This window comes from Macrobrachium rosenbergii, chromosome 3 (assembly GCF_040412425.1).
Source record: "Macrobrachium rosenbergii isolate ZJJX-2024 chromosome 3, ASM4041242v1, whole genome shotgun sequence".
Classification (NCBI taxonomy): Eukaryota; Metazoa; Arthropoda; class Malacostraca; order Decapoda; family Palaemonidae; genus Macrobrachium; species Macrobrachium rosenbergii.
Window position 1 is genome coordinate 35,018,977 of NC_089743.1, and position 25,152 is coordinate 35,044,128.

The following is a 25,152-nucleotide window of genomic DNA, read 5'->3' on the forward strand; positions in this document are numbered from 1 at the left end:
GGGAAATTTCTACCCAAGCTATCTGATGAGATGGAACTGTTAAGAAAACTGACACATCAAGGTGTCAAGTGGGAGTGGACTGAGGTTCATGATAATGCTTTTTATAGAATTAAGGAACTGATCTCTACAACGCCTGTTTTACAGTATTATGATCCAAATAAGGAATTGACTTTTCAATGTGATGCCTCACAGAAAGGAATAGGTGCTGCTTTGATGCAGCGTGGCAAACCGGTAGCATGTGCAAGCAGAACACTAACAGATACTGAGACTAGATATGCCCAGATAGAAAAAGAGGCTTTGTCGACAGCCTTTGCTCTAGAGAAATTTCACGATTATAAATTTGGTAGAAAGACTTATGATAGAAAATGACCATAAACCACTTGAAACAATCATTCTGAAACCATTATGTAGGACACAAAAGCATCTGCAAGATATATTGATGAGAATTTTACAATATGATGTTGAATAAAGCATAAGAAAGGTAGTGAGATGCTATTGGCTGATTATTTGTCCAGATCCTATTTGCCTGATGATGGTGACTCAGTACCTGCCCTCATAGCAGCAAACGAAGCTCCCATCCACACTTACGGCACAACGACCTGGGCTATATCACCACGACGGGCCCACCAACCCATGCCAAGTTCCAATGTCTGTCCCCCCAGAAGTAACAAGATGCCAAATGAGCCTTCGCAGAAATGGAACACATGGGCGTCTGTAAAAAGGCATCAAGCCCGTGGGCGTCTCCCCTCCACGTGGTAAAGAAATCCAATGGTTCATGGAGGCCCTGTGGGGACTATCAGCACGTGAATTTGGTAACAACACCAGACCACTGCCCCCTCCCTAACATGCAGGACCTGACGGGCACCCTCCACGGAGCCAAAATTTTCTCCAAGATGGACCTACCAAGTCCCTGTACATCCCGACAACTTCCCAAAAACCGCCATCATCATGCCTTTCGGGAGTTACATATTTTCCTATTCCGCTTTCGGTCTCAGGAATGCAGGCGCCACATTCCAGCGCCTGATGGACACCATCTTGAGAGATCTGCCTTCCTGCAATTGCTACGTCGACAACATCCTCATTTTCTCCAGGTCCCCAGAGGAACACCTTCGCCACGTCCGCACCGTCATGAAACGCCTGCAGGACAGCAGATTAGTTGTCAGGTTCGACAAGTGCATTTTCGGGAAGAAAAAGTAGACTTCCTTGGCCATGAGATTTCAGCAGCAGGGGTCTGCCCCACGGCCTCTAAAGTAAAAGCTATAGAAAATTTCCCGGAACCACAAACCATCAAGGCCCTTCAGGACTTTCTCGGGATGTTAAACTACTACCGGTGCTTCATCCCAGATATCGCCCGCATCATGTACCCCCTGACGTCAATCCTGAAGGGGAAACCAAAAACACTGACATGGGAAGCTCCACTGCAGCAGGCATTCATTCAAATGAAAAGGGCCCTCTCCAGTGCCACCACCTTAACTCACCACAACCCCGCCACTCCCTCAGGTTGACAACGGACGCCAGCAACATTGCCTGCGGTGCAGTACTGGAGCAGCTGGTGAACGGCATGCCCCAGCCCTTGGCCTTCTTCAGCCGCAAGTTTTCGCCAGCTGAGACCTGCTACAGCGCCTTCGACAAAGAGCTGCTGGCTATCTACCAGGCTGTGAGGCACTTCAAGTACCTGCTGGAGGGAACCAAGTTCACAATCCTAACAGACCACAAACCCTTGGTTCACACATTTTCAAAGCAGGGGATGTGTGGTCTGCAAGGCAAAAGCGGCACCTGACTGCCATCTCCGAATTCGGTTGCAGCATCAACTACGTTCTTGGCAAGAAAAACCCGGTGGCCGATGCTTTGTCAAGAGTAGAAATATAATCTTGCCAGCTGATATTTTGAAAATATTTCAAAAGTACTGATAATTTTGATTGGCACATTTTTTAAAAGTTTCATTTTTCTTTATCTGAACTTATGAAAATATATCATGCCCTCATTCATGAAAATATATCATGCTCTCATTCATATCCAGTTTAATATTATTGATTTGCACATTATTTTTTGCAAGTTTTAAGTTTCATTTTTTCTTTATCTGAATTTATGAAAATATCAACCTTCATTCATCTCCAGTTCAATAACCTTGTAAATATTAGGGAATGGTTTGTAGTTAAGGAAGTTGTTACCCAAAAGTTGCTGTGTTCAACATTTCAAGATAAAATATTGTTATAGAAATAACTTATTGTCTTTAATACATACGCAGTATAAACAGTTTACACAATTCATTATATAAAAATATACATATATACAATTTATAGTAGTACAAGAATTTATAGTATCATATACAAAAGGTACCAAAGGAATTTACATTAGAGAACAGTTATAAGAAGAACTATTTCTTTTTATTATTGTGTGAACAATAATAAAAAGAAATAGTTCTTCTTGTAACTGTTCTCTGCTGTAAATTCTTTTTGCGCCTTTTGTGTGTGATTCTATAAATTCTTGTGCTACTGTAAATTGTATATATTTATATTTTTATACAATAAATTGTGTAAACTGTTTATATTGTGTCTGTACTAAACTTTCCTAAAAGCAATAAGTTATTTCTATAACAATATTTTATCTTGAAATGTTGAATGCAGCAACTTTTGGGTAACAACTTCCTTAACTACAAACCATTCTCTAATATTTACAAGGTTACTGAACTGGAGATGAATGAAGGTTGATATTTTCATAAGTTCAGATAAAGAAAAAATGAAACTTAAAACTTGTAAAAAATAATGTGCAAATCAATGATATTAAACTGGATATAAATGAGGGCATGATATATTTTCATAAGTTCAGATAAAGAAAAAATGAAACCTTTAAAAAATGTGCAAATCAAAATTATCAGTACTTTTGAAGTATTTTCAGAATATCAGCTGGCAAGGTTATACAGTATACCTCGGTTCAAGGGAGAGCCACTCAGTCAAAAGAAGATTTCCTTTTATACAAATAAGTCGGTGAGTTGGTTGCAATCAAATACAATTTATTAGAATGTTCTGAAGTATATAAGTGGAAAGGCATTTTCTATTTTGAGTAAAATATATATTGCATTCAAGATTTTCAGTATTTTTAATATACTTTGAGAATTTCACATATAGATAAATATGACACTGCAACTTAAAAGACAATATATTTGGTAAAAATATAAATATTTTTTCTCATTTTAACTTTTATTTATGAAAGTTACAAAAATCTTCAACATGACTATCTTAAGTATGAAAAGGCATTATGTCATCAAATGAGGTATGACTAAAACCTCAAGTTTTAAATATACTAAACTTGATTAGGGACACTAACATGGGTCATACTATCGCAGGTCTTGCAATGCTTGTTACGTCAATGCAGGTCACTGAATGTCACAGTAGAACCAGCATTTAAAGAGAAAGTGGCTGCAGAAGTTTTGATAAACGTGATAATGGTAATGATAATAAAGGAAAACTAGAAAGTCTCAGCCTCATGTTTAGGGTATATAGAAACAGGTAAAACAGTCAGAAGCTCTATTTTGAACAATAATAAACTGAATTACACGCTTGAAACGGGATACAGGGCAATGCTGAGATTTCACTGAAAAAAAAATAAGGTACAATAATTCAAAATGTGCTAATTAAAATGGCAGACGCAGTCACTGGCAAGTCATCTCAGGTCTGAGAAACCACTTACTAAGTGAAACACGTGGAATTTTTCAGATCGACTCCAAGTAGAAAATTTGACATTTGCACAAGCGAAGCCAACTCTCTAACAATCCAGGTTTCGTGATAAGTACAGCTCCTGAAAGAAAAGTTTTTCATTTAATCATATTTTTCACTGTTTTGAATGTTAAATCACGTGGATGTTGTTTGAATAACTACTCACTGTATGTCAATCTTCAGATACTTTGAGGACAGACCTTAGCAAGTCATTGGTTGAAACTAAGCACTATTGAAAAAATCAAGCCTTTATATACCAGAATGCGATCAGATTATAAAAAATCCCATTACTATTCTAGCACTAAAATGAAAGTACTAATACCTTTCATATGGAAAAGGTGACAACATCCTGGAGTCAGCTGGTAAACTTGAGATATAAACTGAATAATATTGAGTCACTAAATTCCTTGCTTACAACAATTCAGAGAAATGGCACAAAATTTCATCAGTATTTCATTACTTACTAAAAAGTTGAAAGTAATTCCTTACTTGATAAGCCAATATTTTAAGTCTATATACCACTACCTGGCCTATTCAAAAAGTGGTTACCCCAGGCTTTACGTCTTTATACCACTACCTGGCTTATCCAAAGAGTGGTTACCCCAGAGCAAGATATACCAAGTCTTAGGCCCTCCACACTAAGAACCGCTCAAAACCAAAACGATGCGAATGTCTGGTAACACTGCTTCAGCGAGAGAAAATATAAACAGCTGGAAGTGCCCGACGGGCATGCCCGCTAGTGTGGACAGGGTCTAAGACAAAACCAGAAGTGAAAATCGTTCAGTATCCCTAAACATTTAGGAAGATGTCTAATAGAGAGAGTTACCATTCAATTTCGTTCTAGTCCGCAGTCATATTTGGCATGATAATTATGTATTGCTGTAATTGTCGTCTTATTTTTACCAGAGAGAGAGAGACTGACAGAAGTGAGAGACGTGACAGAAGTGGCTCGTTTACCTGAGGCTTACAAACGTCTGTCCCATAGTTCAGTTCATGTTCTTCCTGAATGATCAATTTTCCTTCTTTTATCAGAATTCCCTTTGTCTTTTTTACGATATGTGATGATGTCATCTCTCCCCCCCCCCGTTTTTTTAAATAAAACGGAGGAAGGAAAAAATATGATAAAAAAGAAAAAAGATTTACAAACACACTGCGTCCCCGTTAGGTCTGAGGAAGGGAATGAGAATGATGTTACCCAGTGGGAAGGCCAATGTGGGGCCAAGATATTTTTGGGGAGGGGGGCCAAAGAAAATTACACAAAACTAATGTACCAATTTTGCAATTAGTAAAACATACCATTATCGAATGTATATATCCATGTGAATGAAGGAAAATAATATTAGTAATTAGTAAACCTGTATTTGAAATTATAGAGCTCAATTTTCACCAAGAGAATTTCAACTGGGGACCCCGGCCGTCCCCCACCCCCTGAATGCTATGGATATTATCATGCGGTCCCAGAATATAGTTTTAAATAGATTCATTCAGTCCATATAATCACGGAAGAGCTTCTGGTGACTGAGCACAGCATTCTCGACCATATGGCCTTCACGAATACAGACGGAATTCCTTTTTTGGTGTTGGGGGAGGAACTCTCTCTCTCTCTCTCTGCTCTTCTCAAACATTACGAATTTTCTAAATGAAGTTATTATTATTATCTTTTTTGGGTGCAAGCGTTAGTGTCTTTGAAGCCTCACTTTTGTTTTTTTTTGCGTTTTTTGGCCATAGTCGACTCAGTTTTATGATTGACTTCTAAACCAAAGCAAATGTAGCCTTCAAAAAGGCCATACTAAAAGATTAATGAAGTATATATCATAAGGCTAGTTTAGAAATACACACAAATTAAACAATTTCAGGCAGTTCTGATTTTCCCGTCCTAAATGGCTTCTTCATCCGAAACCGAAATCAAAATATTTCCAGGAACTTATTCTACAGGTATTAATAAACATTGATTGAATCCAACCAGAGATTATAACAGTGGAGGCATTGTAGTGATTCTTGTAAGGCGTCTGTCGTCAAGATTTGTGAATATCTTATTAGCAAGTGGGATTTACGGATGAAAGGCTGTCAAGGCAGAGAGAGAGAGAGAGAGAGAGAGAGAGAGAGAGAGAGAGAGAGAGAGAGAGAGAGAGAGAGAGAGAGAGAGAGTTCTGAGATGGACTGTCCACGTATCAATGAACTGGAAGAAATTTTATATTTAATCTGATTATGAAAGGTTTCGATAATGTTGCTCAATCAAAGTGCTTTTCCATTTCACCCAACATATTTAGGTACAAAATTATTATTATTAAAGATTTTAATTTCACTTAAACACGAAGAACTTATCGATATAACACTATCGAAGTGTCTCGTTAAAAGTATAACGACCGAATGGTTAAATTCGCTGCATTTTGCGGCTTGTCCCGCGTCTTCGTTCCAGAGATGATTGGACCCACCAAGAGTACCGGCAACCACCGAAAATCAGTGAAGACTTGGATTCCGTGAAGTGAGCATACGCACTAGGTTTGGATAAGGGGAACCGTTATTGGGTATATCGTGAGTTTTTTTTTTTTTTTTTTAATTAATTCCATTGAGTGTTCTGTTTTATTACGCTTATAGAAACTGAATTTTCGGTAGTTTCTCGTTGACATCGGGTTTACCTTCTGTTATTTAGAGCTGGCGTGATTTTTCCTCTAGCTATTGAGGGTATTTTTATGCTTCTTCACTTTTCGTGATAGTGAGTGGGATTTTTCATAGATAGACTTTCTCTCGTGCATTACGGCCCTAAAGTCGTGTTTTATATCAAAAGTGCCCAAAAATCCTGCAAGTTTCTTAATTGGTAAATATTGTAGGTATTATTACAGTTTCGGTCAAATTCGGATATGTTATTTTTTTACTTATCATTCATTTTTGAGATGATTCATACGAAAAACTTAATCGAATCTTGCGTAAATTGATGGTTACGGAGATATTTGCCGATGAATATTGTTCCTTATTGTTATCCCATCAAAGTACGAGTTACAAGGTAAGACAATACCCCCCACCCCCTCCATAGCTAACACGGCAAAATTGTAACCAGTCAACACCGAAACTGTAATTTTACCTAAAAAATAACACCACGTAACCTAGGGGTGTTGACTGGTTACAATTTTGCCGTGTTAGCTATGGAGGGGGTGGGGGGCATTGTCTTACCTTGTAACTCGTATTTTGATGGGATAACAATAAGGAACAATATTCATCGGCAAATATCTCCGTAACCATTAATTAGCGCAAGATTCGAGTAAGTTTTTCGTATGGATCATCTCAGAACTGAATGATAAGTAAAAAATAATACATATCTGAATTTGACCGAAACTGTAATAATACTATTGTAAATTTAGTATTCAGTAGAGGTATGAAAGGAGATTTTAATAGCTCTGCCATATTCGTTATTCCAGAGCTCCAACAATGATAACGAAAACTGTTTACTGGGTTTTGTTATGTTGGGGATATTTATATTTGAAGAAACTGTGGGTTTCACGTTGTTGTAGGTGTCCTAGGCTTGTTTTCTTTTTGTTTAATCATTTCAGCTAAAGTTTCTGCCGTGATATTGAAGAGGAAATATATTTAATGTGTTCTTGAGTCCTTCCTTTTCCAGTGCTCGTGGAATATTTTGAGACATCTGTACATAATGTATACCCGTAATTCTTTACAAAAGGTCCGCATCAATATTTGATGTTTGTTGAATGTGTTGGGTTGTGCCCTTAAAGGGGTCGCAGGGGCGAAGCCCCCCCCCCGCTAGGCCTAGGTAGGGGCACGGCGCCCTAGGTTAGGTTGGGTGGTTGTGTTAAGTTACTGTACATATTAAGGGGTTTTGTATTATTTTAGTAAGGTCAAACACCAAATATTGATGCGGACCTTTTGTAAAGAATTACCTGTATACCTAATGCACTGCTTCTCAAAAGAATTTTGTCTTCATTTCTCGCATTAAGCCGCAAAATCCCTTTTAATTTTATTGTTGGTACCAATTGACAATTCGTTACTTGGTATAAGAGTGATGGAAGTGGGTGAGTACAACACCAATTTGTATTTTCCCTATTGTTCAAACTTTGTATGTAGTATACAAAGTTAGAGCAAGGGGGGGGGGAGGTATTGTAGTATAGTGAAAACTAATTCGTTGAAGGCATTATTGTCAGTGATAAGGCATTATGGCTACTAGACGGGTGAAGTTGTCTCCCCATTGCCAATCCGTTAGGAGAAAAGAAAAGGACAGAATGGGTATGATTGTAGCTTACGGCATCATGGATAGTGAGGTTTCTTTGGTGGCATCAGTTGAAATGGCACTGTCTTGTATTTCATGGCCACTAATATTAGTGGACTAAAATATGTAAAATCAACTACTTCTATTAAGCTAAATTTTACAGTTTCTTGATAATTTTTACGGTTTCTTGATAGAATTGCTTGAAGGCTATTTAATTTGGGGTTCCTCTGCTTTTACGTTAATTATATTTTGATTTTCTCATTGGTAATTCGTTCGGTAAATCTGAGCAACAGTTCCGCACTCGTTTCAGTGAAAAGTAGATACCTACGTTGATCGTACATATACTGAAGAATCATTCACTTTTTATTTCATGTTGGGGAGACAATTCTAAGTAGTAGAATAAACAACTCCAATTTAAAATGCTTCAGTCAAAAACTAAGTCCAAAAATGATGTGATCGGTGTGCTGCTGTTTGTAAACTGAACGCATAACATGCAAAAATCCTCGTAAGAATGTAGGGTAGATCTAAGCCGGCTGTCCATGGTGAGCTAGGTAATGGCAGTTGACGTTTTTCTATAGAACTTTACTTGCTAGACAAGAATTTGAAGTAATATTTTGGCGGTCAAATGTAATTAAGCTGTAATTTACCTTAGAACTGTAGCCGACGGTAAAGGGGACCCGTTGGGAATCGGGGTTTTGGGTGGGATAAAACCCTTTCGAGAATAGCTAACCTGTTGGGAATTTGGGATTTTGGGTGGGGTAAATAACTTGGGAAAAGGTTTGGGTACCTTATTGTTGTATTTCCTGTTATACAGTATATCTCATTTGGAACATGAAAAACAAACACAAAAAGAAGGGCGAATAAATGGATAATGGGAGCCATTCCAAAGGCACTTTTCATTCATTACTAGTACGGCTGATTCTAAGCCTTAACACGCATGCGCTAGCTTTCGGTTCATTTACTGATATATTGCTGATTACTTGAATCTCCTTTTTTGCCTTTTCGAAGTTTTTCTTGTGTGGAAATCTTACAAATGAGTGTCCATCTCTTGTTGTTTTAACCTGTTCAACTGGCGCCGTTACTTTACTCATGATTTCTCTTTTCATTTTCTGCTGTGCTCTCTTCGTTTGTAGATTTGATCAGAAGCACTTTTTTTTGTCTTTAGTGATTCAGCGTAAATTTTGCCCATGTTTGTCATAGTCTTTACATATTTGTCAACATTGTCAGTTTTGTTTTGGATTTCATCTATGTTGATCATTACATCACTAGTTTTCTGAGCCAAATCCTTAATCAACTTTGCTAACGACATAGGATCAATTCTATAGTGTGATTGACGAGTTTAAGTCCAAAACTCGCTTTTATATCTTAAAATTTATCTTCAGTGAGTTTTTTGTGTTCTTTGTTCAGGCCTCTTGCAGCTGTTACAGAAGTATATGTTGTAACACCGAAGTATATGGGTGTGTATCTGTCCTTAATACCTGAACATTTGTAGTGGAACCATGTATTACACATTTCACAGAAGCAAGTTCCTTCATCATCAACTTCATCAGAGCAGTGTCCGCAAGTTGCTGACTCTCTCGAGATGTGGACTGACTCATCATCCTCCAGTATTTTCTTCAGTGTTCCATCTTTACGTGCTGCTTCGATAATTGAGATAATGTTCATATGACAGTGTGATCTTTCATCTACTTGATTTAATTTCTGCAGTATTTTTCTCTTTTCCCTTCCTAGTCTTCATATTCATTTTGAACATCAGGCAAGTCAGGCACTTTTCACAGAGCACTTCAGACACATCCTACTCTCACAAAATCATCTTGGTAATGTCGCACATGGAAAACTAATTAATATAAAGCAATGACGTCAGTGATTAAACATGATGGCCTTTATTGCCAATCCGACAGGGGTAAAGATAAGGAGAGGTCAGGATGGTTTCTTACAGTGACGTTTCGTGAATGGCACCATGAAATTGAAGTGGCTCTGCTATATTCGTTATTCCAGGGCCCTGTAGTACATCAGGGAGTGAACATTTGTAAACTAATTTTTATGTTTCTATCGCGTGAAGGTATTTATCATATTTAGAAAAATCTTGGTGGTTGTTACATTTTGTTATCTTATGAGTTTCCCTTCATATCGTTTTATGTCTTTCCACCGTGATAATTAATGAGGAATTGTAGAGTGAGGAAGGGTAGAATTTTAGCAGCCTAATTAACTTCCTTCGTTTCGAGGTGGCCATAAAATTTCCCTTCATATCGTTTTATGTCTTTCCACCGTGATAATTAATGAGGAATTGTAGAGTGAGGAAGGGTAGAATTTTAGCAGCCTAATTAACTTCCTTTGTTCGAGGTGGCCATAAAATAGAGTAATCATATTTTCAATTTATACCAAATTTAAAACTTCTCGCTATAATATAGTCGCCCAGTTGTTTATGCAAGTGTCATTTTTCTAGGAAAAGTGCCTAGAATATAGTCGTCCAGTTGTTCATGCAAGTGTCATTTTTCTAGGAAAAGTGCCCAAGAATTCTTGAGGTTCTTAGCTGGTAACAGTTGTAAATTTAGTCGATGTAAGAGGGGGCAGTAGCGATTGTTTGTGTATGACAAGTGCTCTGGCCTATAATACGAACCACTTTGATTTTTCCTTTTGGCGAAACTGAGCTGCTTGTTTATGTAAAACTACTTAAAGCGCGATTGTTGGTGGTAAGGCATTATTGCTATTAGAATGCAAACGTTAGTTGTATATTGCCAATCCAGTAGGATAAAAGAGAAGGGCAGGATGTGAATGCAATGTACAGTATCATAAAGTGAGGTCTCTTGGGAGGCATCGGGAATATGGAAGTGGCTCTGTCGTATTCAGCGGTCATATACATTAGTGAAGGAAGATGACACGCAAGCTAATTTTGGCTTCTTGTTAGTGTCACATGAAGGCTTCTTATATTTCGAAAACTGATTTTTACGTTGTTTTAGACATCTTACATTTGTTCCCTTTGTTATATTGTGTAAGATGAAGTTTCTTCTGTGCTATTGAAGAAGAGTTGTTTATAATGTAACTTTTAAAAGCATACACTTGTCCCTTTGTATGTAATGGCCGTATATTATGTTGAGTTTATGCGAGTGTCGTTTCTCTTGGTAAAGTGCCCCAAAATCCTTTGAATTTGTTAGTAACAATTGCCAAGAGCCAATTCGTTAAATGATGTAAGTGGCGAAAGCGAACGCAAGCACTTGACAAGTGCACATGCTTGCAACGCAAACCAACCTACACTAGAGTTCCTTCTTTTGCTGAAACTGGGTATGCCGTACACTGAATAGGTAGCTTAAAGAACGATGAACCCCCGTATTCGCGGGGGATGCGTCCCACACCCCCCGCGAATAGGTCAAATCCGCGAATGCTTGAAACCCCTCTAAAAACACTTAGACCTGCCCATTTTGATAGCTTTAACCAAGAAAAACCCTGTAAAAATGCTTATACCTGAGTATTTTAATAGTTTTATCACAAAAAGTGCATTTCATGAAAATTATATGAAAATACAGTAATTAGTGAATATTTCTCAGTGAAAAATACGGTGAGTGGGCGAATTTTCCGCGAATGATGGCTAGATATGTTCCACAGAGAAACCTGCGAATGCGTGAGTCTGCGAACCATGAGAACGTGAATACGGGGGGTTTACTGTAGTCACTGATAAGGCATTTTGGTAGTTAGAATGTGAACGTTATTTCCCCACTGGCAATCCAGTAGGGGAGTTTCTCGGACCGGTCGGTATAGTTCTCGGCAAGCACTCTGCTGGCCCCGTGTTGAGTCTCTGGCCGCCCAATGTAGAATTAGAGGAATTTATTTGTGGTGATAGAAATTCATCTCTCGGTATAATGTGGTTCGGATTCCACGATAAGCTGTAGGTCCCATTACTAGGTAACCAATTGGTTCTTAGCCACATAAAATAAGTCTAATCCTTCAGGCCAGCCCTAGCCTAGGAGAGCTGTCAGTCAGCTCAGTGGTCTGGTTAAACTAAGGTATACTTAATCCAATAGGGGGAAAAATAAGAATAGGAGAGGATGTGACTGTAACTTTTAGGGTATAATAGAAATTGAGGTTTCTCAAATGGCCTCAGGAAATTGAAGTGGCTCTACCCTATTTATTTTTCCAAGGCTCCATACATTAGTGACTGAAAATTTATAAAATTATAAAGTAAACTTTTAACGGAATAGGCAGGATGCTGTGACTGCTGATGGAGATGCTAAGGTTGTTTAGCAGAATGAAAACATTGCAAACCCTCAGAGAATGCGAGATGAGATGGTATTACACGACGAATTTTCCCAGTATCGTTGACTTGTTTCAATAATTCCATGCAGAGAACTGGAAAATTAGCTACTGAGAGGATAGCTCATAATATAGGAAGAGAAACATAGGACGATAAGGTTACGGAATAGAGTTTGTTAGTGATAAATCTACACTGCCTTTGTGAAGGATCACTGTGGCATGTACTCTAAATGGGATGCCAGAATACTAGATAATTTAATGTAGACACAATCAGTTAACATGATTTGAAGAGTGAAAGGAGATCGTCAAATGTCAATATGTAAAATATTATAGCTAAGCTTCTTTTAACGTTTAATATCTATAGATTGAGTAGGCCATGAAAAATATACTGCAATACAGTCTGATTATAGGCAGATCTTTTCTGTTGTCTTAATGTGAGTGAGTTTATCCACATGAGTGAGGTTATCCAAATGAAAATGGTTTAGAAATAAATAGCACTGTTATTTAGGGGTCTTAATTACTGCCTGTATTAATTAGGGTTCTGTTGTGATATGTGAATGACGGATTAAGTTACTGGACAGTTTCTCTGACTAATGCTTTTGGTCACATTCTCCTCATGGTGGTCCTTAAACTAATGAAATAGGTAAAACTTGTCAGATTATGGTGTAGCATCAGTAAAAGTAATGAGTATGGTGCCTGTTGATTAAATGTGGAAGTATAGTGGTATATATGTAATAATTTGAATATTTAAATTGTTGTGGTAATGTCAGTGGTGGATATCTGTGGAAAAGAGCGTAAGTCATCTCTATTTCATTCATTCCTCTCCTCACTGATTCCTGCTTGACTTCTGCGATTCTGTCTCGAATGGTCATGACCTCAGTGTGGAGACAGTGGCAACATGGATCATCCATGATGGATGTATGACATTCATCATGTGATCCATGGCTAACAGTGACCAAAACATATCAGGTTAGTATTGAGTTTTTTTTGTTTTTAGTTCTATACTTGAAGGGCAAATCATTTCAAAATTTGTTTCTTAGTGATCAGAATGGGGGTTAGATATTTCACCTATGGCAAAGTTCTTAAAGAATGAATGGGATACTTAAAATTTATGACAAGATGGCAGCAGTTAATTACTGTACAAATGTGAGATACATTTCTATAAAATAAGATATATTTCTGAAAGTTAATTCTCTGGTGCTAATATTTTTTAAGTTCAGTAGGCTAAACTTCAATCATTTTGTTAGTGTAGTATTTTGGTGTTTTTCTCCCAATTCCATAGAAAAAAATATTTGAGGTACGTATGGTACATTATGATGGCAAATGCCTACTTTAATGGATACCTGGAAAACACAACAATTAAGACTTTTCTTTGTTTCAGGATATTGGGTCATCTTTGCTGCTTAAGATCATCTTTGCTGCTTCAGATCATCTTTGCTGCTTAAGATCATCTTTGCTGCTTCAGATCATCTTTGCTGCTCAAGATCGTCTTTGCTGCTCAAGATCGTCTTTGCTGCTCAAGATCATCTTTGCTGCAGATCATCATCTTTGCTGCTCAAGATCATCTTTGCTGCAAAAGATCATCTTTTCTGCTCAGGATCATCTTTGCTGCTCAAAAGGAAACAAATATGAGATGTTCTTTGCAGATCATTACATGGAAGGTTACTTCCTATTGTTAAATATTTTAGCCTCTTGAGGTTAAATAGTTTGCAGATAGTGAAAACCTTTATTTAATCTCTTGAGGCTAAATAGTTTGCAGATAATCTTTTATTTTATCTCTGGAGGCTAAATAGTTTGCGGATAGTAAAAAATTGATTTAATCTCCTGAGGCTAAATAGTGTGCAGATACAGTAGTAAAAAAATTTATTTAATCTCTTGAGGCTAAATAGTTTGTGGATAGTTAAAAAGTTTAATCTCTCGAGGCTAAATAGTTTGCGGATAGTAAAAAAGTTTATATAAACTCTCTAGGCTAAATAGTTTGCGGATAGTCAGAGTTTATTTAATGTCTCTAGGTTAAATAGTTTGTGGATAGTCAAAAACTTCATTTAATCTTTGTAGGCTAAATAGTTTGCAGATAGTCAAAAAGTTTATTTAATCTCTCGAAGCTAAATAGTTTGCAGATATTTTATTTAATCTCTCAAGGCTAAACAGTTTGCAGATAGTAAAAAAAATTTATTTAATCTCTTCAGGCCAAATAGTTCTTGGATAGTCAGAGTTTAATCTCTGGAGGCTAAATAGTTTTCCGGATAGTCAAAAATTTCTGTTTAATCTCTGGAGGCTAAATAGTTTATGGATAGTCAAAAAGTTTATATGATCTCTCTCAGCTAAATAATGTTTTGCAGATAGTCAAAACATTATTTTGGTAAATGTTTTTTGCAGCCAATCCTAGAATTGAACTAAACTTGAGGCAATAGGTGTATGGTGGGTGTAGGTGAAATATTCATGCACATACAATATTTTATTTTGTGTATATTAGTAGGGATAAGCAGTGCTGGTTTGAGACGTGTTCGTGTTGCAGTGTTTATTTCTTAGTGATTAGGAAGGGTAGTAGACATCTGTGTTTTAATGCAGTTACAGGATATATGATAATCTCAGAAAAATAGTGTCGGAGTATTTACATTAAACTAGAAATTTGAGTTACTTCGTAAAATTAACATGTGAATTATGCAAAGTAATAAAAGTCGCTCAATGATAAATGTGTGAGCTAGATAAATGCTAGAAAATGGATATTTTCTGTGGACACAATCCATCAACATGATTTAAGGAGTGAAAGCAGATTCGTAAAGCATCATATAAGATAATGTAGCTGAAAAGCTTCTTTAGATTTTTAATGACATCTATAGAATTGAGTATATCATGAAAAACTACTGCGATACAGTCTGATTATTGGCGGAACTTTACTGTTATCTTGATATGAGTGAGTTTATCCATATGAAGGTGGTTTAGAAGTAAATATTAATGTTAATGTTGTTATGGTCAGTTCTAATGTATTGTGTAAAATGGTTGGTTTTTGGTAAGTGCCTTAACAAATGCGCTTAGTAAGAATGGTAAATGGCTATTTTTCTGAGAAGAGCTGAGCATGCTAGGGAAGTACTTTAGCATTGAACCCAGAGATTGGTAGGACAGTGTTGGTGGTAGGAAATTTTACCAGATTATGTGAAAATGTTGAAATCCTTGTATAAATGTTACGGCTATGCCCAAGTAGCAATAATATAGTAATAATAATCATTAAGCTACAGAATTATTAATTGTATTTTCCTTTGTAAAACTTGGCCACCTTTTTTTTCAAAGTGATTTTTGCATTGTAATCTAATTAGAATTACTTTTAACATTTGCTGTAGCTCTTACTAAACAGATGTTCATCCAGATATCTTGTATTGAAAGATTACGGGCAGTCACCGTTCAGTCTGTGGCCCTCTTAGTAACACAGGCTTCGGTATAGGATGCTTGGGGCTTGGTTTTAACTATCTTAGATCTTAATACCTCTTAAGTTTAATATCTTTGTCACCTTATGTCATTAATATCTTCCTCATCTCTTAGGAAACCACCTACAACCTGGGAGCATGAACCAGACAAGTCAGACACTATTCTCATACTTGGAATTTACAAGAAACTGTCAAGAAAGTAGAGTTTGAGCTGCAAGTTGCAACTACAGTGTTATAGATCACATTTTCCTAATGTGTTAGAATGTATTATTTTTTAAGATTCATTCAAAAATATTGACATTTATTAATGGTAGAGATGAAGTAGAAATAACGGTCCCATTAACATAAGTGTTGGAGAGAGATGTACTTAGGCACATGTGGATTATAATCTTAACTCCTTTATCTATCAAAACTTGGGACAAGTTTCATGCAGCTATGTTTCAGAGTACAGTCAACCCCCAGTATTCAGGGGGGATGCATACTACTACCCCCTGCGAATAGCTAAAATCGCGAATACTTAAACCTCTTTAAAAATGCTTATAACTGCCTATTTTGATCATTCAAAACACCAAAAAAACCCTCTAAAAATGCTTATACCTGAATATTTTAATAGCATTATCACAAAAAGTGCATAAGTCATGAAAATGGTATGAAAATACACTTTGTGAATATTTCTCTGAAAAATACAGCGAATTTTCCATGAATGTGTATATACTGTATGTTCCACAGAGAAATCCAGGAATAGTTGGGGGTCCACTGTACACAGTTTACCTATAATTCTCATCAGCTCAATATCAGCTATATTTAAATTGGTAGTATGGTATGTTCAAGGATGATTTTTGCTTGAATGCAGTAACCAGCGTCATTGCTCAGTTCTTGTAGGATGTATATTAGGTTTATCTTAATACTTTGTCATTTTCCCAGAATTCATACACTTACCAGCTATGCTTTTGTGATTGTTTTTTGCCGTGCTACCATTTTAGACGTGATACACTTATTTATATAACTTGATTTGAATGTTAGTTTAGATTACAGACTACATGGAATTGCTTTTAGCTGTTAGATATCTAGAAAATATTCAAGTGCAGGTTTAAATATAGTCTTCACTACTTAATGAACTTTGTTACTCATCAGAAAACCAGACCCCTTAATTATCTGTCAAGTTTAGGTGCTACTGAAAGGTATTACATCATTTAAGTAAGTTTTCTTTCAAAGTGTGGACCTAGAATTCAGCTTCTTGTGTGTATACTCCATGTAACCTAAAACAGTTTGTTTCAGCTGTTGAATATCATTTAATTTAGAGGTGATTTCTTAATAGCTTCTAGATTTTGCATCTTTGTAATATTACTTTCAAATTTGACAGAATTCCCTGTGAATCTGAAACTGGAGAAATGTCAGCAGATATTGGTGTGTTAAAGCCTTGTTTTTTTTTTTTTATCACAGGTGTTTTTAGAAAATATGCATTTAGGTGGTATAGGAGACAAAAATGAAAAGAGAAGGTATTTTCTGTGAATTGTACATTGTAAAATATTGCTTGTTCATAGTGAAAAGTTAAAAGAAAATGGTAAAATCTTTGGAAGCTTATGTAAAACTTAATATTTTGACATTTTTCTCTCAAAGGTACCATTGTCATTTCTAAAACCTCACTGTTGGTTAAAGGGTAGTTGTGTGTGTGCTTTGGCTAAGCGCCCAAGTGATAAATTCAGTATTTCATAACAAATTCAATAGCTTGAGATTTATATTAAGTGATTAAATATTAATGTGGTGTTTAGAAGTGTCGTTTAATATTGTGTGCATTTAGCTGTTGTGAATGAATAATATTTGAGGGAGAAAGGAAGCCAATGTCTTCTGAGTAACCAAGGATATCACATTTATTTTTGCAACTTTTTGTAAGGTAACACTTGAAGTTCTGACAGGCTGGACTTGAAACTGTTTTGACATTGCATGGCATATTTGTCCAAGTTTTTTTTTTGTACAATAACACCTGGTATAGTATTTGTTCCAGTTTTTTTTACAATAGCACTTGAACTTCTGATAGACTGAACCTAAAACTTTTTGACATGACAGGGTATATTATTTGTCCCAGTTTTTTGTACTATAACAGTTGGACTCCTGACAGACTGGACCTGAAACTGTGACATTACATGGTATATTATTTTTCCCAGTTTTTTTGTATGATAACACTTGAACTTCTGACAGATTAGACCTGAAACTGTTTTGGCATTACATGGCATATTTGTCCAAGTTTTTTTGTTCGATGACACTTGAAATTCTGACAGACTGGACCACAAACTGTTTTGATGTCATATGGTATATTTGTCTTAGTTTTTTGTATAATAACACTTGAACTTTTAACATAATAACACTTGAACTTTTAACAGACTAGACCTAAAACTTTTTGTCGTGACATAGTACTGTGTATTTGTCCCAGTTTTTTTTGGGATAGACACCTGAACTTCTGACAGACTGTACCTGGAACTATTTTGACATTACATGGTATAGTATTTGTCCCAGTTTTTTTGTCCAATAACACTTGAACTTCTGACAGACTGGGCCTGAAACTGCTTTAATGTCACCTGATATAATTTTTCTGTTTCTCGTACAATAACACGAACTTACAGGCTGGACCCAGAACTGTTTGACATGACATAGTATTTATGTGCCAGTTTTATGTACAATACACTGGAACCTCTGACATACTGGAACTGAAACTGTCTGACAGGACACAGTACCATGTATTTGTCCCAGTTTTTAAATTTTTTGTATAATAACACTGGACCTGGAACTGTTTTTATATTACATGGCATAGTGCAAGACTGGTTCCTCCATTTTGGTAATTGTCCCCTGCGTCCCCAAATGAAATGGTGTTAACTGAGAAGTAAGTAGTCAGCTACTTGACAAGATGAGATGCAAGTGTACTAATAAGGGCTGTCATATTTTCATTTAATATTTGGTTAAAATTGGTACAGTGGTGATATTCTTATCGAGGCAAAATATCGATGGAACGCTGTCTATTATGTGTATCTAAATGTAAGGCCTTCTCTGATAAAGGAGAGAGAGAGGCGGTAGGTATAGCTTTGTGCTCTTTTCTGAGGCATCTGTAAAATATTTTAGCCATCTTCATTCCCTTTGCAAAGGAGGAAGGAGAGTGGCCTTTTGCTTGATAAATATTCTGTAATTACAGTGTGTGCTCATTGTTACTAAGATGCTGTAAGAATAATTGACCCTCATATTTTGTGGGTTTTGCCTTGCTCCACACAGATGTGTAGTAATGGCGAATAGTAATTGTTGTTCTCACGTAGTTGCTTGAGTAATCCGTGTACTTGTCCTTGGTTTTTTAAATTCCTTTTGCTGTTTTCGTTAAAATTTTTCTCTTGTCAACTCAGTGGTCCTGTTAAACTGATACTGTACTGAAAATAATTCTCAGGTTTTTTTTTTTTTTTTTTGGTGCTTTTGGAATCCCTTTTGAAGTCTGTTCATTCCTTTTTGTTGTAAAGTTACTTATGTATATTTTACTTTCATTTTCATTTAGACACCACACGCACTTTGCATGTGCTGTGCATGACAGTAATCACCTTTCTATCCACAAATGACTGTTGCTTCTTGTGGTTTTTACTCAGGGTATTGTATTAAAATATCAGTCTCTTTGCTGTTTTAGGATAAATACGTATTGACCAAGGCCCAAAGTGTAAAATTTAATGTCAGTTTTCTGTCTTTCTTATATCTTTTGTCTTCAGGTGCTTATGTAATATATATAAGGTAGTACAAAGCTCATTTTTTCCTTGGCATTTCTACATGTTGACTTATGAAGTTGTCACAGTTGAAACTTGGTCAGAAAATTTCAGTGAAGATACAGGTCTTCCCAGGCCACCAGTTTTGGTTTGTTGACAATTTCTTTCCCTCTTTCATAAGGTTCTGTATTTTTCATCGTATACTTGCCCCTTGTTTGACTCTTAGGCCATCAAAAAAATGGGTACATATACGATGACAAATATCATGTGCAGCTTGCATTATGCAAACCTTAGACAACAGAACTTAAGGGTCTTTGCAGCCAGCCCTGCGCCCTCAGGTGTGTTGCTTACAGGTTTTTGTTGTTTTGCCAGTCCATTTTGTCTTCCTAACTAGATGTCAGTGTTTTATACTGTGCTTTGCCCCAAATTTTTTAGCTCATTGAGGAACGAGACTTGATTTTATCTTTCCATTTCATTGAAGAGTAACACTTTCTTTTTTTATGTCATTGAAGAGTAAGACTTACTCTCTTTTGTACTTCATTGAAGAGTAAGACTTGTTCTCTCTTTTACTTCATTGAAGAGTAAGACTTACTCTTTTTTTACTTCATTGGAGAGTAAGACTTGCTCTCTTTTTTACACTTCCCTGGAGAGTAAGACTCATCTTTTTTCATTCTTTTACTTGAAAAAAAACTTCTCTTTTATTTCATTCATTTCACTGATTGAACAAAACTTTTGAATATAGTCTTTGATAAAGAAAAACTTTTTGAAATTTTGTCTTCGATAAATTAATAAAACTCTTGGGTTAATGTTAGTGCCCAGAATTTTAATTTTTCAGGGAAAAATGAGCAATCTGTGTGTTGTATTCTTTTGGTGTTCTGTTCCACCTTTTGTTTTCATGTTTCTCCTGGGCTGTGCTAGATCAGGCTGTTGGGTGCCCTGTCTCAATACCTTTTTAAAATCACAAACCTGTAAAACTTAAAACTGAACTTGTGGCAGAAAGTTGCAAAAAAAAAAAAAAAGGAAATATTCAAACCCTCTAGAATTATTTGGTGCTCAGATGTTTGATAAGTGATAAACTGCACTTGATAGCTTCCTTGTTTTGTGAAAATCTGGGAAAAGCCAAAACATGCCCAAATACCCTTATTTGGTTTGTAAATGTGTGAAAGAAATTGCTCTAACTTTTAAAATTTTTTTTATGGAGAATCTATCTTGACAGTACTTGCTGAAAAGTATATTGATGTACATGAAAGCCACAACATAAGATCAGTGTGCTTAGAAAAATTGCCTGAAACACACACTCTCAAGTCAACAAGTTTGTGGCAAATTCAAAATCTAAAAAAAGTCTTTGAGTCAGGCAGAAATGTACAAAAAAATTGCCTGAAAAAAAAAAAAAAAATCCAACTCTCTAGGTCATTACTGTTGGATATTCCAAAATGTGAAATAGCACTTCAAAAATCCATTTTCTCATGAAAACATTCAAGTTTGTCAAAATCAGTTTTGCTCATTTTTGTTTACAGGTTGAAATTCTAGTTCTCCCAAGTGCACAGAATCCAAGAGTTCATTTGCTGTTATAGTTCAGTGGTTCAATGTTTAGGAATTCAGATTCAAAATGGCTTTATTACGTGTGTAAAGTGTTCTGTTTCTTACTGTAGAAGAGCTGCTTAAGAAAACCATGGAAAAATGCTTTGTAAGACTTTAGGATTGGGGAACAAAAATGCCCATAGAGAACTTGGTCTGTGTCAAACCTTGTTAAGAAGCTGGTAGAGACAGTGTTGGTTAAAACCTTGAAATGGGCACCATGTTTTAGTTCAAAAGATCAATTTCTTCTCTAATCATTGACAATTTCAGTGATGCCTAAGGCTGTGAGGAACTTACATAGAAGAAACCTCAAAGGTTCTTGTTTTTGACCAAAAAATTGACTAAGAAGGTGTTTGGACAAAAATCCTTTTGCTGGAAATTTTTGACGAGCAATTTTTGCCTTAGATATTTTTAAGATTGTTTTAATTTTGAGTTTATTGTATTCACGTAACTAAAAAAGTCATTTTGACAGTTTTTTTTTTTTTTTTTTAAGTAATTTAGTAGTTTTCAGTGTTGCATTAAAATTGTCAAATTTTTCAGTTGCCAAGAAATTTTGCAATTTTTTGTGTTAAATTGTCAAACTTTTCAGCTTCCAAGTAATTTTGCTTTTTTGTTTTAAAATTGTCCAATGTTTCAGTTTCCAAGTATTTTTCAAATTTTTTAAGTTTCCAAGTATTTTTGCAATTTTTTTGTACTGAAATTATCAAATTGTTCAATTAAAAAGTAATTTTGCAATTTTTCTATATAATTAAACATATGCTTGTAATATTTGAGCCAACATGGGTATTTAAAGTGCCCAGTTGAAGTAAACAGTTGTCTTATGTTCTTGAAAATTGGGTGTTTTCACAATCAAGTATTTTTGTAACCAAGACATAATTTGTAAGACTAAAGTTTCAGGTTTACAGTATAATAAACACTCAGTTTCAAGACATTGTCTCTTTTGCATGGATAAGTTTGTTCACAATGAATAGAGGTGTCTTGGAACTGATTTATACCATATTGTAATCCTCAAATTTGGTTTTAATGTCTAAATTGCAGTTTGAAAATGAGCTTACAGCATCATATTTTGTAATAGGTGAGAAGACATTTTCTGTATGAACACTTTTCAGCTTGTAACAGATGAATACTGTATATTTTCTATGCTGTAGTTATAATATATAGACTACTGTATATTTTATATGCTGTTATTATATGATGTATGCTGTTATGCATTTTCACATATGCTGTTGTAAACATGTATTAAGAGATGTCAGAAAATATTTCAACTGTAAGAAAATGCATATTTCAACACAGACCAATAAAAAACAAAAAAAAACTTTCTAAAAAACAGAACTTGAAACATTCTTTTATTTCCCATAAGTCCAGAACATAAACATAAAATATTACAATGCAAAACTAAAAAAAATTTTTTTTACCAGTACATTAGTGTCCCCCCCAAAATAGGGGCTGGCCTCATAAAACACATTATGCTGGCAAAAATGAGCCCTTTTGTTCAGCCCTGTAAACCAGAGGACCTATATACAAGTCCCAAAAACTTCCAGAGAAAATTTCAGTGGGTTAGTGTTTTTCTCTTAAGTGGAAAGTTTGAATTAAGTACTTGGCAACCGTTTAGTTACTGGGAAGTTTTCTGTCACCTGGAAACTTTCCAGTTGGTTAACTTTGACTGAAATAGGTCTATTGAAAAGTCTTGTGAAGCTGTAGAGATTTATCACTGGAGACTAGTTACATTTTGTTTCCTCACTTGCAAAGTCATTATAAGCTTATTACTTGAGCTGAAATTCGTAAAGGTGTTCAAACCACAGAACCAAAAATATTCTTGGACACAGAAGGACTCGAGAAAATTTGCGTCACACTTGTAACTTGACCAGAAGTCACTTTTTTTCCCAGTTCTAAACTAACCAGAGAGCAAATCTACCTTGTAAGTGACTGCTTCAGCTAACAAATGGAATGAAGACCCTGAACTCATTTCAGTGATTTAAGACCACTTTTGGTTGTTTAGTTTCCTAATCCCTTTGAAAAGAAGTCAAAATGCTTCCTGCTTAACATTATGACGTCTAAAAATAGGTCTGCTTTACATGAAAAGTGTGTTAAAAACAAGACTTAAGAACTCTTAAGTAATAATACCATTACACCAAAAGGTTCCCTCTTTATAACCTGCTTTTACAGAATGTCAAGGGTCATACTAGTTTTGTTATACTGTATAACCTAACTTCTGTAATGCTATGCACAGGCCTAGGCTGAAAGTCCAGTTTATGAAGATGGAATATTTAGAAAGCTTTAGAATTAGCCATAGGTCTTTCACACTCCTTTGAGAGTGACAATTTGCATAAATAGAGTAACGTTCAGACACAGCGTTACAAAATTCACCAAAGAATGTAGGAATATTTCAAATACAGCCTTCAGTATCCAGCAAATATTTCCCTGTGTTTATGTTAAACATTTTGATTATAAGGAGAGTATTTCAAAGCTTTTAAAGCATATATTTATATATCTCTAATTTGACCTGAATATGAACTACGTTTAAGTGTGTGCTCAATCAGACATATGAATGAGGTAATACTGTATCAAACTCGTGTGATTTATGCAGTAGTAAACCTTCGGCCTATTTAATATCATTACATCAGCAGGAACATTTGAAAGCCACTTATTACAATACTAAGCCTATATCTAGGTTATAATACTTTTTGTGAATACTGTATCTTCACCTATTTAATGCAAGTTATTAAAATTAACATAGGCCTATCTTACATTATCTTAGCTGTGAAATATCTTTAGGCCTAGTTACAACCAACATTTGAAGCAGAAGCTTGTGAATGTGGTCAATTATTTAAGGAAAAAATACAAAATGACACACCAAATGAAAGTTTAAAAAAAGTACTTTAAATGTGAATGAAACATCATTAATAATCAGACACTTTTCAGTTTATTTAAATGTCCCAAGTCACCGTTGTAGAAAGGAGTCCTTATTCCAAGCTCATTTTATTATACCAGGTTACCAAAAGCTCTCTAGAAAGCAGTCAAGACCAAACACACGCCTAAAGTTTGAAAATTCACGCCATGCTTCTAACATTGAGCAAAATACTTCGGAAAAGGGGATGGCATCAATGCAGGGTACTACCCCTGACACCCTAAAGCTTCACCCCAGCCAACAGGTGCCCGATCGGACTGCTGTCACATTCCCCTTACACTGACGAATTAGCACAGGAAGCAGGCCTCTCAAGGCATAGGTTTCTGAAGGATATACGAATGGCATCAAGATCACCTTAGATACCAGAAGTACCATTCAAATACCTCTCCTTGTGGGATGCTAACCTGACCTTTGCATTGAATTAAAACATCTGTGCATTGTAAAGTTGTTTCCTGCGTGTTCTGTGAATCAGAAGACTTAAAAATATTAAAAAATCGTCCTGTTTAATAATTTTCTTTGTGCAAATGGCCATTTTTAGTCTCTGGTTGTAGTACTTAATATATAATTTTAAACCTTCAAAGACATATATTTTAGTCCTAACTGACTCTGACACACCAGTATATTCCAAGAAAGATACGGCTCACGTAATTCAAGACCAAATTCATCAGCAAATATGGATGCTATTAAAGCAAGTAAATCCTTACTATTGCACATTTACAAGAAAGCAGAAGGCATAACATAGCAGTACATAGGCCTAAAATCTTCATCTACGACCCTTAGCTAAAAAACATTCTCTGTGAGCTTGCAGACTTTTGAATGAGCTCCAGAGAATTTAAATTAACAAACCAATCAAGGAACATGCTTTTGAAGGACAGAAATAGAATTATACCATCCCAGAACTACAAGCCAATATTTTAGTCACTATAATGAAGACCCAAGACTGAAGCTGACATATGATTGTACAAAACTTTTCCTGGCTATAATTGCTTCTCCTTTCATAAACCTTCAGTACTACTTCCAGGATAAAAATACTTTCAATTTCTTGTACCAATTCCTGACTAAATGTATATAAAAACAGACATTTCTGTCATATACATCACTGTCTAATTATGCAAAATGAATCTTTGTCTTATTTCTAACTCATGAAATTTTGGTTGGAATTCACTGCTGAAAAACTTTCTCACTAAGAAAATGGGCGTCAGTGTGTTACCAAATTCTTCCCCCACACAAACACCCCCTTTTCTCTATTCCATCAAGAAGTTGGACACCTGAAAGAATTTTAAGTCAGGAAATATATACTATCCAAGGAACTGAGTCAATACTCATT

General features: G+C 35.7%; 1 long non-coding RNA gene across 3 annotated transcripts; it reads left to right on the forward strand.

Annotated features, from left to right (window-relative positions):
- The first annotated feature begins 6,097 nt into the window (after nucleotides 1-6,097).
- LOC136854427 (uncharacterized) lies at nucleotides 6,098-22,256 on the forward strand. Of its 3 annotated transcripts, none has more exons than XR_010857696.1 (4): nucleotides 6,098-6,201; nucleotides 13,064-13,152; nucleotides 13,565-13,844; nucleotides 15,724-22,256. It is a non-coding gene; the product is annotated as an uncharacterized lncRNA (long non-coding RNA). The 3 variants fall into 3 exon arrangements; XR_010857694.1 differs by having other exon boundaries at nucleotides 6,134-6,251; XR_010857695.1 differs by having other exon boundaries at nucleotides 6,153-6,244.
- The last annotated feature ends 2,896 nt before the right edge of the window (nucleotides 22,257-25,152 follow it).